This window comes from Bombus vancouverensis, chromosome 9, assembly GCF_051014615.1.
Source record: "Bombus vancouverensis nearcticus chromosome 9, iyBomVanc1_principal, whole genome shotgun sequence".
Taxonomy (NCBI): domain Eukaryota; kingdom Metazoa; phylum Arthropoda; class Insecta; order Hymenoptera; family Apidae; genus Bombus; species Bombus vancouverensis.
This window is the reverse complement of record NC_134919.1, coordinates 4,098,138-4,115,718: the sequence shown is the minus strand read 5'-3', so window position 1 is coordinate 4,115,718 and position 17,581 is coordinate 4,098,138. Positions and strand designations below refer to the sequence as shown.

The 17,581-nt window shown below is 42.0% G+C and overlaps 1 protein-coding gene across 1 annotated transcript in view; it reads left to right on the top strand.

Moving 5' to 3' along the window:
- The first annotated feature begins 135 nt into the window (after positions 1 to 135).
- Positions 136 to 17,581, top strand: part of nAChRalpha1 (nicotinic acetylcholine receptor alpha1) — a 147,321-nt gene continuing 129,875 nt past the window's right edge. Inside the window, exon 1 of the mRNA XM_033343388.2 lies at positions 136 to 374. The gene's annotated coding sequence lies outside the window, so the exon portion shown is untranslated. The remainder of the gene's footprint in view (positions 375 to 17,581) is intronic.

The window sequence follows — 17,581 nt, the reverse complement described above, 5'->3', positions numbered from 1 at the left end:
CGCGCGCGTCTCGGTGACGGTCCCCCGGTGACTGGCCACGACCACGACCACGACGACAACCGCGGTTACGTCTTTGGCTTGACGCGCGACGCGTTTACGACGACGAGTACCTACGACGCGACGACGGTCACGGCGGCGGCGGCGACGGCACCGGCGACAGCAGCTACTACGACCACGACGTCGAGTACGTGGGGGATATGTGCGGGTGCGCCACGGCCACGCGACGAGGACTGGGGACTGCTGCGGGTAAATCGGCACGGCGCACCAAGTCCTCGTGCTCCCTACACAGCAAGCCTGGGATACGGTAGCTCGTCCTTCACCGTTACTCCTCATCGACGCCCGCGGGCAATGTGCCCACCCGCCGGCAGAGCAACGTGAGTCTACTTTATTTTACTTTCCTCTCTTTAGACGTTCCACTTGCACCGTGTCACGTCGGACTCGTTAGGCCTCGCGTGTTTAACCGACTCTACACGTCATCGCCCATCTTCTTCAGGTCCGTGTTTTTCGATCATTTCTACTCTCCTTTTAAACTCGGATTTTTAGTCATCTTCTTAATAATGGTTTTGTTTAGTTCGTCTTGGAAACATTCAATCCAAGCGTACAGCCTTTCTCGCGAACGTTTTAAATTTACCATGTTTTTGTTCGCGTATGGAATGACGCTGACTATGTATATTTACGTACGTGTTTACGTTCTTCGTACAACATATTTTCGTTATTGTTTCTTCCGATCAAACTTTCAGCTTTTGTTTTGTTTTTTATTTTCATAGGTAGAAATATATGATCGTCCTCGCTGGAACGTGTCAATGAACCCCTTACAATGTCCAAAGCGAAGCAATTGCCCTTAATGTAACAATAGCAAAACGCCAGAAGCGTTCCATTTCCACGAATAAATGAAAAAGTCGCGACGACGGAAATTTCGCGACAATTGTACGGTCGTGAGATGTTCAGAACGCATGTGTGAATTAATTTAATTAGTCGATGTGAATAATTAAGAGTGTTATTGTTGTCACGTGTTCGCCCTCGCGAGTAAAACAAAAGCGTATAATTAAATTCTTCTCCCCCTCGACTTTGATAGGGTGGAACGTTACAACGTAACTTTTCTCGTTTGATAGACAAATAATCGCATTCTTCGGGACTCTCCCTTTTAGACCGTTCCGGTTACCGCTCCGCCTGTGCAATCGCTTTTGTAACTCCAATCTTAAAATCTAACAGAACTTTGTGCACGGATCAAGGTAACATTCCTTCTTGCCATTCCAAAGAAAAATCAAAATTAGCGTTTCGCGTAGGTACTTGCTGTTCGCTAAGGAGCTTCCTCTGCCGTTCTTCTAATTAAAGATCGACGTATACGCTAACGACTCGAAAGCGAAAGCGTAAAAATATCGCATCACTGTAGGCGAAGAAAGAAAGACATTTTCTGTTTCGTTGGAAAGAAATTAATTCGGAAAACGAATTGATTGACGACTGATCGACTCGAAATCCTAGTTAAATACAGAGTGGAAATATTTTTTCTTATTTGCAGCGCGTCTTTACCCAAGACGACGAATAAATTGCTTCCTCTCTCGAACTTTTACCAAGGAAAGCCATCCGAAAGCTCCTATGGAATCGCGCGAAAACGTCGGAGTGCTTTCAAGGGGTGCCGTGGTCCTGGGCGTAGTCCTCCAGTTTCTCTCTCCCTCTCTCTCCCTCTTCCTCTTTTTCTCCCACCATCCACCCCTTCTCTCTTACTGTCTTTCTCTCGTGCATCCTTTTCCCTCTGGGTATATCGTTCCTTTCGGATATTTTATTGATACTTTACGTTCTGTCAACTTCTAAATGGAAAGGATCCGAGCGAAATTTTTTAAACGAGAAACCATCGTTCCCACTGTTTCGTTGCGGCTCCGTTCTCCTAGTTGCGACGTTGCGCGGTGAAAACGACGCGACACGGCTGCACACAGCCGTCGAACAGATAGTTTTTGAACGTGCGAATCCGTCACGATTAAAATTTCCGTTTGCTTTGCTGACAATATTTGCGATGTATTCGTGTGACGTGAATTGACGTGCGATCTGTGGAACAGTATTTTTCATTGGTCCATTGACAGCACGTTCCTCTGCAATGTAAACCGTGTTTTAACTTGGCGAACGGGATCGCGCGCGTGTCCCGTTGTAACTGCTAAATTAACCCGGCCATACTTCGGTGAACGTGCTTTAATCCTCTCATTTGTTCGTGTTATCGTAAGATAACATTTTGAATCACGATCGTCGATAACGGTGTTTATTGCGACTGATTTACCGATCGCGCTACCAATCACCCGTCATTCTCCTAATATCGATCTTTCCATGCGAATCATTAACTGCTACCGTAAACAAATTCCCCTACCGTCGTGTGTTGTTTTCAAAAACAACACGCTGCTGCCATTGACAAATTCTATCGCCGTTTGTCTGCTCATCGAAATTTCTATACCTTATCCGCGGAATGTCCATCAAATCTACCGTGCAAACGTTCCACCGAACATTTATGCGACCAATAAATACGAGCTGATGGCGCGCCCGAATGTTTCGTTCGGATGTCCATGAATCTCATTGCTCGTGAAACAAATCCATTCTCTTTTTCCATTTTATTTTATTGCTCTTTCTCCTTGATATAGTGGTTTTCGATACTACGCGTCAGAATTATGTATATACGAGCAAGATGCGTCGTATCCGGTTAGGAAACAACAATGACTCGAATTCTATGGTGATTTTGAAATTTTCGCGATAGCCTGAGTTAAAGGGATCGAAAGCGTTCGATCAGCGTTTTGGGGTGGAGGGGCGTTTCATCGTCACCGCGACGTTTCCGGATAAAGCCTGACACTTCCTGGCGTGTCAGGCGAACTCAGGTCTCTATAGATATGCAGGAATAGCGAATGGTCAAAACCTGCTGACGTGGTGGCACTTCCGCAGCGCCCCGATTCGATGTCATTTTATCGGCGAATCCTTGATTAAAGCACTCTATCCTAGCGCGTTACCATTCAATTTTCGATGAAACATCGGTTTTTCAGAAGCCGGTATTATCGTATATCCGCGACGAAAGATATTCGTTTATCGTTTTTTTTCATTTTCTTTTTTTTTTCCAGTATAAATCTTCAACCGTAGATTTTATTCGTTCAATACGTTACATTGCTTGGTCCATTGTTTTTCTATTCTTCATGGCATATCTTACAAACGGAGAAGCGGTCAAAATGATTAATCCTACACAATTAAGTGGGACGTAAAGGATGTATTTGGAAGAAAATGATTAATGAATAGCATTCGTATCTCTACATATTGGCAAATTACAAGTAAAATTTGAATTTATTCAGTTACAAAATGATTAAGCGTTTCGTAAGAATGCAACTTTTTCAGAGAACGACGATGGGAATTATAAAATGTCGATACAAGAAACACCATTAAGGGCGAGAGGACTGTCATCGTCAGTCAATCGTCTCGCCTAGGCACGACGTGAACGTGATTTAGCGACCGGGATATATTGATATTATTCAAATTTATGATCTACCCGTCATGGTTCCATACAGGGACGAAATTTACATTCGAATTAACATCTGCCTGCACCTCTGTGGTGTTCAGATTTCCCGTTGGCTCGTCACGTTCGCCAAGGTTCTTTGCGTGACGTGAAACTTCCTTTCTTCTTTTGACCCGATGCCAGGTATTTCGCGGGGAAAACGCTGAACTATCCGGCTGCGCTTGGAATTAATTCTTCAAACTTTCCACCTTTTACCGCGCGAATATTAATTCCACCCTATATATCAGGTCGATGTACAAAAAGTCATCCATTCGTGTTTCTTCACCGTGGAATCGCGTTAGAGAGAAGGATCTTCCCTCGCGAATAACCGAAATACGCTGAAGCACGCGCTTCATTCAATTTCACAGCTTTTCGTAACGGGGTTACTTTCTTTCTCGATAAGTCGACAATTTTTAGCCAACGTTAATTGTTATCGTAACAAATTTCTAGTTGTCAACGTGTAGGATAAAACGCGCTAATAATAATTTTATTGTCGTATTAGTAGGAAGAAAAGCAGAAACGCAGAATTAGAAAGCCCTATCGGTTGACCAGGTTCCGTGAACGCGGAACGTGTCAATTTTCATTCGTATGTTTTAACATGAAATCGAAGATAGCAGATATTCCGTAGGTTGGCAGCCACCGTTAAGTTATATGGAGCGTTTAATCAGGTTACCGGCTGGCAACCAGCAGATAAAAATCGAGCCAGTACGGGACGAGCAAGAAGAAAGGAAAAAAGAATCGATTCGCGACTCGTGGCCTACTCCGGCTAATCTACGTCGAATTTACGATGATTTTTTAATCGGCTTCGAATTTTCTACGATCGTGCTGTTTGCTCACGCAGGCGACCAACCTGTAACGCCTACTTTTATCGCTTGCTCTTCCATTCGATTTTCTATTTCACTAGATTAACACTGCCGTATTATCGTATAATCCGGAACGACTACGATTCTATCCTCTTTTCTCCTGTTTTCCCCTCGAGCATCCACGGGTTGAAACCTTTCGAATTTCCGTTTCATCGTCCGTATAATTCGCGGTTCCACAAAGTTGACGTTGAATTTCTCATCCGGATAGAATCGCGAAATTAGTATTCTTAAGGATGAATTTCGTTTGTTTCTTTCACCTTCTTACTTATAAATATGGCGGGAAAGACAGGACTACTGTACAGGATTTATATAGTAAAAGACCTAAGTAACGAGTTCCTATGTATTTCAATTCGATCGAGGAAGCAACATTATGCCGAATTACGCTCACTATCTTTATACATAGAACGAGCTGTAGAATTAGCGCACGGATCGGACAGAACAAAGGTGCAATGAAATCCGAATTTGACGCGATTGAAATTAATGGAGTCCAGCTCGATCGCCAATCAATTTGCTCTTCCTCTCGGATATTTTTGAAACGTATTCGCGACGTAATTCTGTTCCGCAAATCTTATCGGCACGTCGTCAATATTTTCCCTTGCGATAATATAACGAGATAATTTCTCATTATAATTGCAAGATTTTGTCGCAACTAATATCGCGAGACGTTCGTTAAACCTGAGTCGTGTATCGTGCCGTGCTTCTTTGAAACGAGGAAACGATCCTGCGTGATAATATGGGTGATTTAATAACGGGAAACGAGGCTGCCAATAATTAATAATCGAGGCGTATTTTTATCGGTTTTCTTTTTTTTTTTTTTTTTTAACTTAGAAGGTAGCGACTGGTGCAGCTAGGGATACAGGTTAAAGCGACCGAGTTGGTCGGTCACTGTGAAGTGGTGGTGTTACCACGTAACCAAGTGAACCGCACCCACCGCACTGCTCCATTTTCTTACTCGAACGTAATTGAGTGATAGAGTGCGATGCTGGAATACGCGGCGGCTCTAACTCAACCGAGATATTCCGATGGATTTTCGTCCTGCAGACAGAGGAACAGAGTTTCGTTAATTTTTTCCATGCCCTGAAACGAAGCAAACAGACCAACAGACTGACGCTTGTTACCTACAGTTCTTTTTTTTTTTTTTTTAATTACGTGTATCAGGTTGTAGAAAATTTGTCTGGCTCCCTACCATTTCGCTTATTTTCCATTCAAAACCGTTTGTTCCTCGTGCAACTTGTTCGATACCACGTTGAATGTTCAGCCATAAACTGGTCGTACATGCTTTAAATTTGTAACCTCACGATTTGTTTTGAAGTGACGAGGTTTCAATAACGTAGAAATTTTCATCGCGATAACGAAACATTTGATGCCGTTTGCGAATCGTGTTGGCGTTTAGTTTAACACAATCCGCGTCAAAATCACAGCCATTTGAAACTGGGCGTGGCTGTAGGTATCGATAAACTTTCGTTTTCGATCTCACCTGGTTCCCGTTTCCCGAAAATCTTGTTATATGTACGTACTCTGTCCTCTCAATCCATCGGGATGGAATGGACTTTAACGGCTGTGTAAGCGTACACCATTTTTCCAATCAATTATTTTAATAACAATATTTTCCAGGTACCTTTCCAATGATTAAATTTCACCGCGTTCACATTCGTACGTATGTACGGCTGTATGTGTCTATATAGTTTAACGTGTTGACGTTATAATTAGCGAGATACGCGACCAAGATTATTAAACGTCCGCGAAAATATTTAATTCTCGATTTAAACGTGCACATGCCAAACGTAGTTATTTTTGGTATCGAGTGTTACGCACGCCGCATTTCACTCGTGTTGGATGATCGAAATGGCCGAAGGCAACCAAACGTTTCCGCCGGAAGTAACAGCGCAGGCCAGCCAAAGTGTTTCGCGCGCAACTACCAGCAGATTCCTCGAAATTCGTACGAACTCGCAATGTGGCTGGTCGGTGTATGTCGTGAATCGCGAACTTGGGACTCGCTCGTGAGATCGCTGTACCGTCCAATAAAAAAAAAGTCGCGAAAACACGAGGGAAATGGCGAGCTCTTGGAACTCCGCCGCGAAATCATCAAATTGCTTGTTTAACGAGTCGAGTATGTGTACATAGCGCTTCGTTTCCTTGCCTCCTTTTATCGATCGCTCTCGAGCGATGCACTCGAACCGTTATCTGAATGCGGGTATTCAAATTCGCGTTGCTCGCGCAAGACTCGCGATACCACGGGCTAAACTTTCACATTATCCGTTACTTCCGTCTGTATCGTCGAAAATCATGGCAATATTTTCTATACGAATTGCCAGTGTACTTTTAATTATTTCGACCTTCGGTTCCTCTTAAAAAAGATTGAGCTTATTCGGTAGGGCTTGCACGAATTTACGAGTTCGGATCCAATTTTCCATTGTCCCGAGGGAAAGAATAGCCGCGGCTACGTGCTATTCACGCGAACTTCCCGTTCGTTCGTCGAACGTGACGCGAAGCGGTGGCAACTTTCAGACAACACACCGTTACATTCTTCGTTTTCTTCCTGTTGTGTAAATGCCGTCTCGAGACTCGCTTCGATAGAAGGTTTAAGGTTTCCAGATAGGTAACAGACACGGAATTATTCACCAGAGAGCGAAGATTAACTGTTTACGAGTGCGCAATGTATCTATTTTTGCTTTAAATTTGCTTTTACTTTAGGGGAAGCATATGGTTGTTTAATTCAGACGAAACAAGTGACGTACCGTACGTTAAAGTCTTCTTGGAAATTTCTACGGACAATGACAATTTTCATATATGATTCTGTGGTATTTTTAAATACATGTAGTTAACTTTTCTCATTTCTATTTGTTGCAATGTACTGCTCATGGTAAGTTCATAGTTTTTGTTTCAACTTCTACGTATTACATATTACTCTGTCCATGATATTATATAAGCGCGTTATAGAATTATGATAATTACGTTTCTCATAGCGCATTTAGTAGTTTATTTTCAGATGTAAATCGTTAAAAAGTTCCCCATAACGAAATGTGGCGAATTACATGCAAACCGTTTAGTTTGCTGAAACGTCCTACCGCGATCTACAGTTGCTAATCATTTTCTATTCTGATGGGAGAAAAAATATAGATTCGTAAATATTGCATACTATCCTTCACATGCAAGTTTTAGTCGATTCGTATTATCGACAAGGAATGTTAATAACGAACGAATGTCAATTTAAATAATTTAATAAATACACGAATTAATGGCTAACTAAAGATCGGAAGAAACATTTACTATTTCCTTAAGGAATCAACAGATGTAAATATCATGTGAAATTTAAATTGTTTATTTAAAATATTATTAAATGATATGTTAAAAGTACAGTACAATTTTTTTTATTACTACTGAAATTGATCACGTATTACAACAAACTTCACTCTAACGACCGTATGTCTGGTCATGTTACTTTGTTCTCCTGTTGGTTGTTTTGGATCTATAGCCTGATACTTGTCTTCGCGAATTGGTTAAAAGCGCGAGAATTGGATTTGGGAGCTTGCAAAGAAAAGCGAAAACTCGCGATTGAAATTCTTGCAATCAGCAGGAAAGATCATGGTATCGTTTATGCCGAGCAAACGGTAACATGCTCAGAGATCTGCGACATGTTTTAGCGTCTGATGGAGAAGGTTAATCCTCGCGTAGAAAAACGGGAGTACGGAGCAGGCTGCATTTTTCATTTTGAGGTCAGTACCGATTTAGTGGTGACTGCAGGTTAAAGCTGCTTTCGAAGCTAGTATCGTTGGTTGCGATACATTGCGCTGTGAAATTGCGTGGTTTTCTCTGCCATTTAAATTTCACCGTGCGAAACGTTTGTTTTAAACGGTTGCGTGCCATTTTTCGGCTGTCTCTGTGGCCTACTTTTTACTGAATTCTAATTTGTTTCATTTAGAGCGAATATAAATTAATTCTTCTATCGCCACGTGCTTAGCTTGCGATTGGCATACGTTTAACAGTTTCTTTTTTGCGTTTATCCTAACATTTATGGATGAGAGATCATTAGATACTTTGTCGTCTCTTTAACCGACCGAAGGATCGACGCTTCACCAAATTTAGTGAAACTACTCTCGTCTTTTAAGAAATGTGACAAAAGAAATTGATTCTTTGGCATCTTGCAGTGTCTTTTCCCCTTTAATTGTACGCGACAAACGTGCAAAAATAAAGACGAACGACTGTTCGCAGGATTTGGAGAGAACATTCTTGAAACGTTTGTCTTGCAGGAAATGAAAAAAAGGTAGTTTGATTTTTCCATCTCCTGCGGTATCTTCACCCCTAATACAATAGTTGCATACCTACAAGAATTCGATGTAAAACGCAGGATATCGGCGGTAGACAAACGAACGACGATCAAAGAATCTATAAAGACGGGGTTGATCGCGGTTGTATCGAGGACGTTGATTTTCATTCGGTCGTGGAAAGTATGCACAGACTGCATTTTTCATTTCGAGGCTATTGCCGGCGCAGTCGCGAATGCAGGTTAAAGCGACCGAGTTGGCCCCTCGCTATGAAGTGGCAGTGTTGCACTCCGAGGCCAAGAGAACCCGTATCCACGGCACTGCTCCATTTTTCTCTCCTTTCGCCGGTTCTCTGCCACCGGCCACCCGCGCACACCGATGGACATCACTTTGTAATGCAAATGTTTCGCAATAATAATTTCATCCATGCATCCTCCGTAACATGGCCACTCCACGGCGAGTATTAAGCGTCGTATGTGTTGTTAGCCAGTTGGCGAAAAAGAAGGAGAAAGAAAATAAATGGGCAGGGGTAGGGAGCACGTATCACCGCGGTGACCGAGTCCGGGGAAAGCAAGGAAATTAGAAAATAAGAATTTCAGAGCAGCCTGTGGCGAGCCTCTCTCTCCTGCAAACCACTCGGTCACGCTGCTGACTGGTGCATATTCGTGAATGATGCACGAGGGACGCGCTAAAAGTAAGATACACTCGTCCGGCGAAATTGTGCGATTGTTATTTTTTAATGAGCTTGTCCAGTGGTGACTTTAAACCGTGAACTACTTCTTCGCATGGTTACATGAAGCATTTAAACAGTTGTTAACAGAGAAGTTTCATCTTGACGATCGTCCACGAGATTTCTCCACCATTAGTCGACATTGTCTGATTTCCTCTGGATATTTTTTGTATCAACGAGAGATAAGAATTATGGAATTAATCAAAGGTAGTTCGATTATGGACTCGTTGACAGGTGTTCGTTCGTAATGTGCGGAAGCTGTGCTTTGCCTTGGAGAATCTCCGGTGGAAATAACGTCACCGTATTTGCGTGGCTGATTTGTTATTTAAATAGAAGCTTCACCGTGATACTTTACACAGTTTTTACCGACCTGGATATCGCGTTATCTCTGACACCACTTTTTCTCAGAATCAACGTGACCGAATTCGTATTTGATATTCGGCGATTTTACTAAACGTTAATAGTTCGTGCGAAGCCTCGGTGAAAATTAGCGAATTAAAATTGACGCACCATTGTAGTAATTTAGCAGTGTTTGCCTCCCGAGCAAATTCACTTTGTAAATAATCGAATGTTTGCGCAAGTATGTTCGTCTTCAAAATTCATTCCTCTCGATTTCCAATTTCGCTAATTTCAGCCGGTGCATATTTTGAAAATTGAGTTTCTCGAAAACAGAACCGCGCGTACACGGCAAAGGTTTTCACATGTTATTTTCAATTTATTTGCTGTTGCGGAAAGTCATCGCTGTACCACCTGTTACAGGACACCCCCGTAGATCGATAGACAGGAAAAACGAGATATTCTCGATTATTGTTTATCATCGAGCGATCGCGCTTCAATAAAACGAGTCGACCGATATTATTGGGTGTTGCGCGTAGAAAGTTGTTGCTTTATTAAAATGGGCCGCCGCCGGTGCAACCGTCGGAGTATTAACGCGCAAATATTGACAACGCTATAAAAAGAACATGGAGTTCCATTTTTAATAATAAATGCTACCTTCGCTGCTAATTTCTCCGGTTACACGAGTATCACGCATTTATATTCATCTAATCGGGAAGATTGAGCGTGGCTATACTTTCATTCAGAATTTTCAATCGTGTTATCGTTGCAACGCACGTGCATAGATCTCTGCTCGTCCGTCTTTCGCTTCTCGTTGATTTTACCCTCTGCTTCCCGTATTACTGATCCCGTGGTTAAACACTAAATCATGAGCGCGTGTTCAAACGCTTTAAAGGATCCTTTGCCTCCTGAAATTGTCGAGAATACGTTTCTGATTCCATTTCAACCCTTACTATCTCCCTTTCGTTCTTCAATCGTTTACTCTGTTGCATGTACGAGGCTCTTTATCCTTGTCAATATGAAACGATTCGTTATCGTTAATCGTGATTAGAACGTGATAATTTAGAATTTATGAACGATAAATGGATTTAACAGCATTGATTTGCGATTGAATTGTATGTTATGCGTATATTTCGTCGACTTGCGTTCATCAAACTCACTTTTCGCTAGCGGTGTTTCAGTTTTCTGACAGATATTTATAAACGAAACACGGAGAATAATTAAAGAGAGATGCGAGGTCGCGTCACGACCTTCTAATTGTTAGTACACCAAGGTCCGCGGGTATGAAAACTTTCGGTCGTTGAATTCAGTTACCGCGTGGTTTTAATGGCGGGCCACGGTAGACGATAACCGCTTATGGTTTCGCCGTGACGATGGCGTGGTCCGAATCGCTTAACGATTCGAAACTTTATACGCGTCTAGATTGTTATTCCACGCCCCGGAATCGACGGGGTTCATTGGACGCTCGAAGAAAGCTTTCCGGTTGAGCGATGACAGAGGGACGGAAAAAGGGGGCAGAAAAGAGGAGAAAACGAGCTGCAAAAAATTGTGCTCGTTAAGTACGACGACCTCCATTTGTCTCGCTATAAAGAGATTTTATGGCCATCGAGCGGGCTGTTTCAGGCCTTGAATTATTTTTAATAAACGATCAAAAATCGATACCTGATCGATCTCCAATGGACCGTTTCTTTATTCCGTAAAGTGTGGGTCTACATTTGTGTTACAAGCGATAGCGGAGAAGATTAGATGGGCCAAAATAGAAGGAAAATCAAGAATAAATTAATCGCGTTGCAATTTAATTTGAAAAGTTGCCAAGTGTACGTGTATCACGCTGTTGAACTTGATTTTCTCGTAGATGAAGTTTCCAATGCAATTACGTTATTCTTGATTTTCGTTTCATTGTGAACCGTAGTCTGTGCGATTTCATTAGTATCGCGAATTTAGGCCGACGCTGTGTATCAAATATTTTTCGATGCAAGGTTCATCGCGTTTAATTCCGCGGTCTGGTCAGAATTTCATCGTATACGAACGAACAAACGCCTTGCGGAGGAACGTCGGTTTCAATTTCCCTCCTGTAATTGCAATTTATAACAAAACTCGTGGGCTCGATCGCGAACAAAACGCGGATGATTGCACGGTTTTTCCATTGTCCAGCAGAGTAGCGGCCTGGAAGAGCGAGGGAATAGAAAACTTGAGGCGCGTAGCCAGATAAACGGACAGCGCCGAAAATAAAAGAAGGAAAAAAGATTAGCTATTTTCGGGGGTTGATATGGAGGAGAGGGGTAAGATTCGAGGAGTTGGAAATAGAAGGCCGTCGAAGGATACGGAAAAAGGGAATTAGCCAGCGCAGTGGCCCACAAATCCGGCGCTCAACGTCCGCGCCATAGGAAGAAAGTAAGTACTTTAAACGCGGCAGAGTAAACGCAGCCATATAATAGCGCGAGCGAATAACCTCGAAAAACACAGGCTGACGTAGAATTCTTCGTGGAAATCGAAATGCGACGAGATTTTAAGAAAGAATACGAACATTCAATGTTTAACTATTTATCTTGCCATCCTTTTTGCGATTACACTCGTTAAATCTAACTATTTATATCACTGAATACTCTGAAAATCATGGAAGATACTATGCGCAGATATTATTCTAATAGAAATGAAATTTGGAATTAAAATAGTAGATACTAGGACAGCTGCTGATATTTAGGTAAAATAGAACGAGTCTCACGACTTTTCTTTTTTACTTGTTTCATTATAACTTTATTACTCTATTCGCGTCATTGTAATTTCATTCATTCGCTTTTATGGCGCGAAGTAAAATTTATTAGAGTTCTCCAATAAATGTAACGGGTAGCTGTCCTAATACTTATAGCAACGTAGTTATGTAATTTTGTTAAACGTATTAGGTCATTCGAAAAATTTCTTTCGTTTTATAAGGAAATAATGGATGCACAAGATTTTCCGTTTTATATTATTTTATCGAATTACGTATGATCCATTTTGTTCTATCAAAATAAAGATCACAACGTTCGACAGATTAGGTTTCATGTTTGTATGAAGATGCATCGTTGTAGAAGACGGGTCTGTAAAAGAAAGACACTTTTCGGACAACCTAATATTATAGTTATAGCAACCTCGGTAATGTAATTACCGTTTATAGTAATTTAACCGTAATCGTATATTCAGTCATCGCAAGACAGAGTGATAATTTGAATAATCGTGATAGAATTTCATCTAATAAAAGGACCTGTATCTTTTAGACGTTAAAAATCGTGTTCCTTCGAATGGCAGCGGATTGACATCGGGCGAAACAGGATAGTTCGATCGGTGTATCTTATTCTCGATTACCCGCATGTTTGCATTGAGGGCACAATAGCCCTCGAAGGTTGATCATCGGGCTTGAAACATTGAAGAAACTTTTCACAAGGACTTTTCCATGAGCCTGTTAAAGTTTCGAAAGTCCAGTGTGTAAGGAAACTCCATTTACCAACTGGATCTCGCTCCAAGTTACCATTCAAATAGTTTTTCTCTTGTTTCTTTAAGAGTTCCACGACTCCGGAGTCATCTTTCATCTCTCTCCACGGGACACGTCCCTCGTGCTTCGTCTTCTTGACAAAAATCTCCAGAGAATTTCTGCAACCGTGTACATCTTGGTAGCTAATTTGCATTAAAGGGAGCAACGCTTCCACCGTGTGCAGCCTTTTTATTTACATTTCGCGGTATCACGATCAAGTCCCAAGTTATTAGCGTTAACCATCGCTTCACGTACCAGTGCCTTCTTAAAGAAGAATATTTTTCTCTCTAAAATAAATTGGTACTGCGAGACGTCCGAATGCGGTTAAACCAGGATCAAATCTCAGCGTACGCCAGGCTTGAAAAGCGATTGTGCAAAATCATTTCTCTGTAAAACTATCGATAACAACGGGTTTCGGGTCGTCGAACGATGAGAATTTTGCGATGTCGCGCGAGCCACGCCCGTCATTAACGTCGGAATTAGCGTCACATCCATGGCAAGCTTTCCAAATTTTGAACAACAATTTTCCAGTGAATCGTTCGTTGGCCGACCGCGTATTTGCTGCTCGTCACTCATTCCAAATACGATACCGGATCCTCGCGGATGTGTGATACGAACGAGCGTGGTCGAATTCGTTGTGAATGGGCAAAAACACTCTGCTAGATTAAAAAATATGGCACCGGTCCAATAAAACGGCTACACTTTCGGCTTCTTTTCTTCCATTTGGCAGGTTCCAACGGTCGTAAAAATTCGTCAGGGTTGGTTGGAAGGGACGTCAGATCCCGAAAATTCTTGTCATTTTTCCGCCCAGTGAATTCGTTGTCACGCGGAAGCATTCTTTTCGATATCGACTCGGCAACCACGATATCTTCTCTCATAAATCGCCGTCGATCTTTAAACCCGTCATCTATTTTCGGAGCTCGTCGCGAAACTTCCCCGCGATGTCGCCGACACCACGCTTTTTCTTAGGAAATTACCTTTCCCTCCGATAAAAAGCGGATGCTCTGTTTGGATAAATTCCATGACGGATATCGACGGATATGTCAGCTTTGACAGAGACACAGTTACTTTCTAATCGAGTTCTTTGGACTTTTTTCATCCATTTCAAGATCTATCTTTCCCTCCGTATCTCATCTATAACGGAAGAAATTCACTAAGTGAGCATACATCCAGAGTAGTCTGAATTCGTGTAAAACAATTAGAAAAATCAGCGATCTCGAGGAAACTTGCAAAAGTTCATGTACTTTTGCTTTGTCCTTTCTTCTACTCTTGAATGTTCTTCCTTTTCATCTTCTTTCCGACCATTTTGTCATTCAGCTTCAATGGTTTGAATTTTTGTGCCAGTTAATCACCGTGGCACCCAGTCTTGCGCGGGTTTCACGCGATGGAATGAACGGGAACCATTCGAGAGAATAAGAAAGTGGCAGACTTTCCTGATGAACTATAGAAATGTCGGCTGTCGGATGATTCTCTGCTGCTCATTTTATAAGAATCGCGATCCTTGTTCATCCCCTCTGATTTCTTCATGCACACGTACTCGCTTATTTTATAGTAAGACACAGCGTTGTACGAATTTCTTTATTCAGATTGTTCGGGCTATTTTCAAACAAAAAAGTAGCATTCTCATCTCAATTCCGAACAAGTCAGACGGACAGAATATTCTCGCAAAGCTCTTAAATATTCGTTTATCGTATCTAGTACACTCGATCACTGCCCAGCTAACGCGTTGAACTATTAATCAAAGATAAAATATACAATTACGTGACATAGAAATACAATCCTGCAAGACGTCCACAATTTTACGAACGTTTCTGTCCGAAGAATATTAAATAAATTACGTTTTGTCTTAGAAAAGTGAAGTTTCTGCATACGTAGTACTAACCCACATAATATCAGTTGCTTGTTCTATTGTATTATGTTATACTAGATGATCATCACAATACTAGATGAAAGTATTTTAATCAGCAAGGAGAACCGCGCAAAATCACCTCTCTCCGGTCAAATACGTTTGCTCGTTGTTGTATTCGTCGATCATATCGCGAGGCTTCAGGCTTCGATTTTTCCTGCCTCCTTTCAAAACGCAACGAAACAAAAATGTAACCCAAAAGTCATACTCACTTCTCTATTCTCCGTGTAGTACGCATGTTTTAATGGTCTCTGCATTCATATTTATTTCCTCTTTCGCTTTGGATGTATCGCGTTACGGACCTGTCGAGCGTGACACGGTTCGGTTTTTCTTTTTGATAGCGCATACGCGTCACACCCTAGATTTTATTTTTGTCATCACGCGATTTTGTTTTTTCATCCTCTACTTTTTGAAAAAATCGTTGTCCCCCATGGTTACCGAAATACATCTGCTTTGCATACCGCGAACGAATGCACTGAGGAAATAGCGCGCAACGGTGAAATCGGATTCGCGCAATCAGCATATCGCGTTGTGCTACGTGAAATAGGACGCACCATCTATTTTAGAAAATATCGCGGATAGATTATTTCCTCGCCTCCTCGCGAGTCGTGTCGCCTACGGTGCACTGGTTCCATGTTCCGATCGACGCCCCCTTCTAAAATTAGTCAAATTTTGAATAATTGTTGGTGTACAATTATTATGATATCGCAGATATGTCGTGAAAGTTGAAGTCATCGAGAAGGCACGGTTTGTTCGCATGAAAGCGATCATTTTTTTTGTATTTGTTGTACCTTAGTCGGTGAAATTCTGTGCTCGCGGAAGGTAAGAGAGCTACTACGTTCCTGTACGCGTAGGGTCGGTCAACTTCTCGTAAAATCGAATTTCACGATTAAGGACCGGTGACTGTTTTCGATCACAATCGCGAGCCTGGTTGTCTCCGACTGTGCATTTTTCAGTGCACTTTAGCGGATGAAAGTCTGGGTCTTTGGAGGCAAGTGCAGCAGGGAAAAGTGGTTTTCCTTCGACTACCTTTGTTATGCTGTCGTACTCCAAGCATGGTTTCTTTGTTACGTGAAAGCTTCTGTAATCTAGTTAAATATTTCTTTTCAGCCATGGTACGAATTTGAATCGGTTCTACCATTTTCACGGTTGTCCCCAACGACGGCGTTCGCTGGCGATTCATTTGTGTTTGAGAACTTTTCCAGGCGTTCCTTTAAGCAACCAAAACACTGAATTTGAAGTTGAAACTAGTAGCACTACGCAGGATGTCCTAGTAATATTGGCACAGCCAGGAAGCAAGTGATTCTAATATGAGAAAAACCGAGACGAAGATATTGACTAAAACTTTTTCGTGCAAAGTTTTGTCCTCGAAATATTTTCCGGCATAAATATTGTAAAAAAGACGTAATTTTCAAGATCCACGTTAATAATACGGAAATTATTCGAAACGTAGTCCATGGTATTGCGTATGCAATTTCAATTATTAGATTGTCGTATAACTTCCGATCGTCAAAATATATACATCTACAAATCTGAGTTACAACATCCTCTTAACCTAATCTTACGTCACGTCCCTCCTATAAAAATCTTCGTATATATCACAAAAGGGGATATTCGCGTCCCTCCTGCGGGGTTCTAACATGATCGCCAGCACATTATGCATACACGATACAACTAAATTGGATGAACGAGGATGATTCATGCCCCAACTAGGGGGTTTCCGGGAAATCGTAGTTCGCTGGTCGAGAGTCTCGGCGTTTTCTTAGCGAATAGCAGCCACTGGTGGACAAAAAGCGCCTAGCTTGGGAAATTTATCAATGGAAGTAAGCCGCGCCGCTGGGGCCTCGTAAATACTCTACCACTCGCGTCACTTGGCTGAAACTCCCTGTAGGTGTGTTACCCGCCGGGATCGTTCATAATTCACATCCGATTTGAACAAAGTTTTCGAACTAGCGCGATTTGCTTAATACACAGCTGTCCTCCTTTTCACTGTTTCTTCCTATCTGCTCTGCCACGTGTATTTTTTCCCTCTCTCGGTTCCTGTTCTTCCTTGTTCGCATACAAACACACGCATATCTCGGCGGTTAATTCAGTCCCCATTGGAAAACTTTTTAATTCCATCATCGGCTATTTCGCTGCTTTCTGCCACGTTGTCTCTACTGCAACTTGGCGTCGAACGGATCGATGCGCCAGGCGTGGTACACGAATAAAGGGTGCGTAAACCTTTCGTATATTTTCGTGCAAATGGATTTCTCCATTTCGATCTGTCGATCGTTTGCTCGCAGATTGGTCGTAAACGTTGAATCGTGTTAGTATTAGATGATATAAGCGATGAAATTTGTATACCAAAGTGCGCCAGTAAAATCAGATTAAACGGCGTTTGCTGTTCGGCTGTTTGTAGATAGTCGACATAGTTGTTATTTATGATAAGAATGATAGATTACGGATTGTTG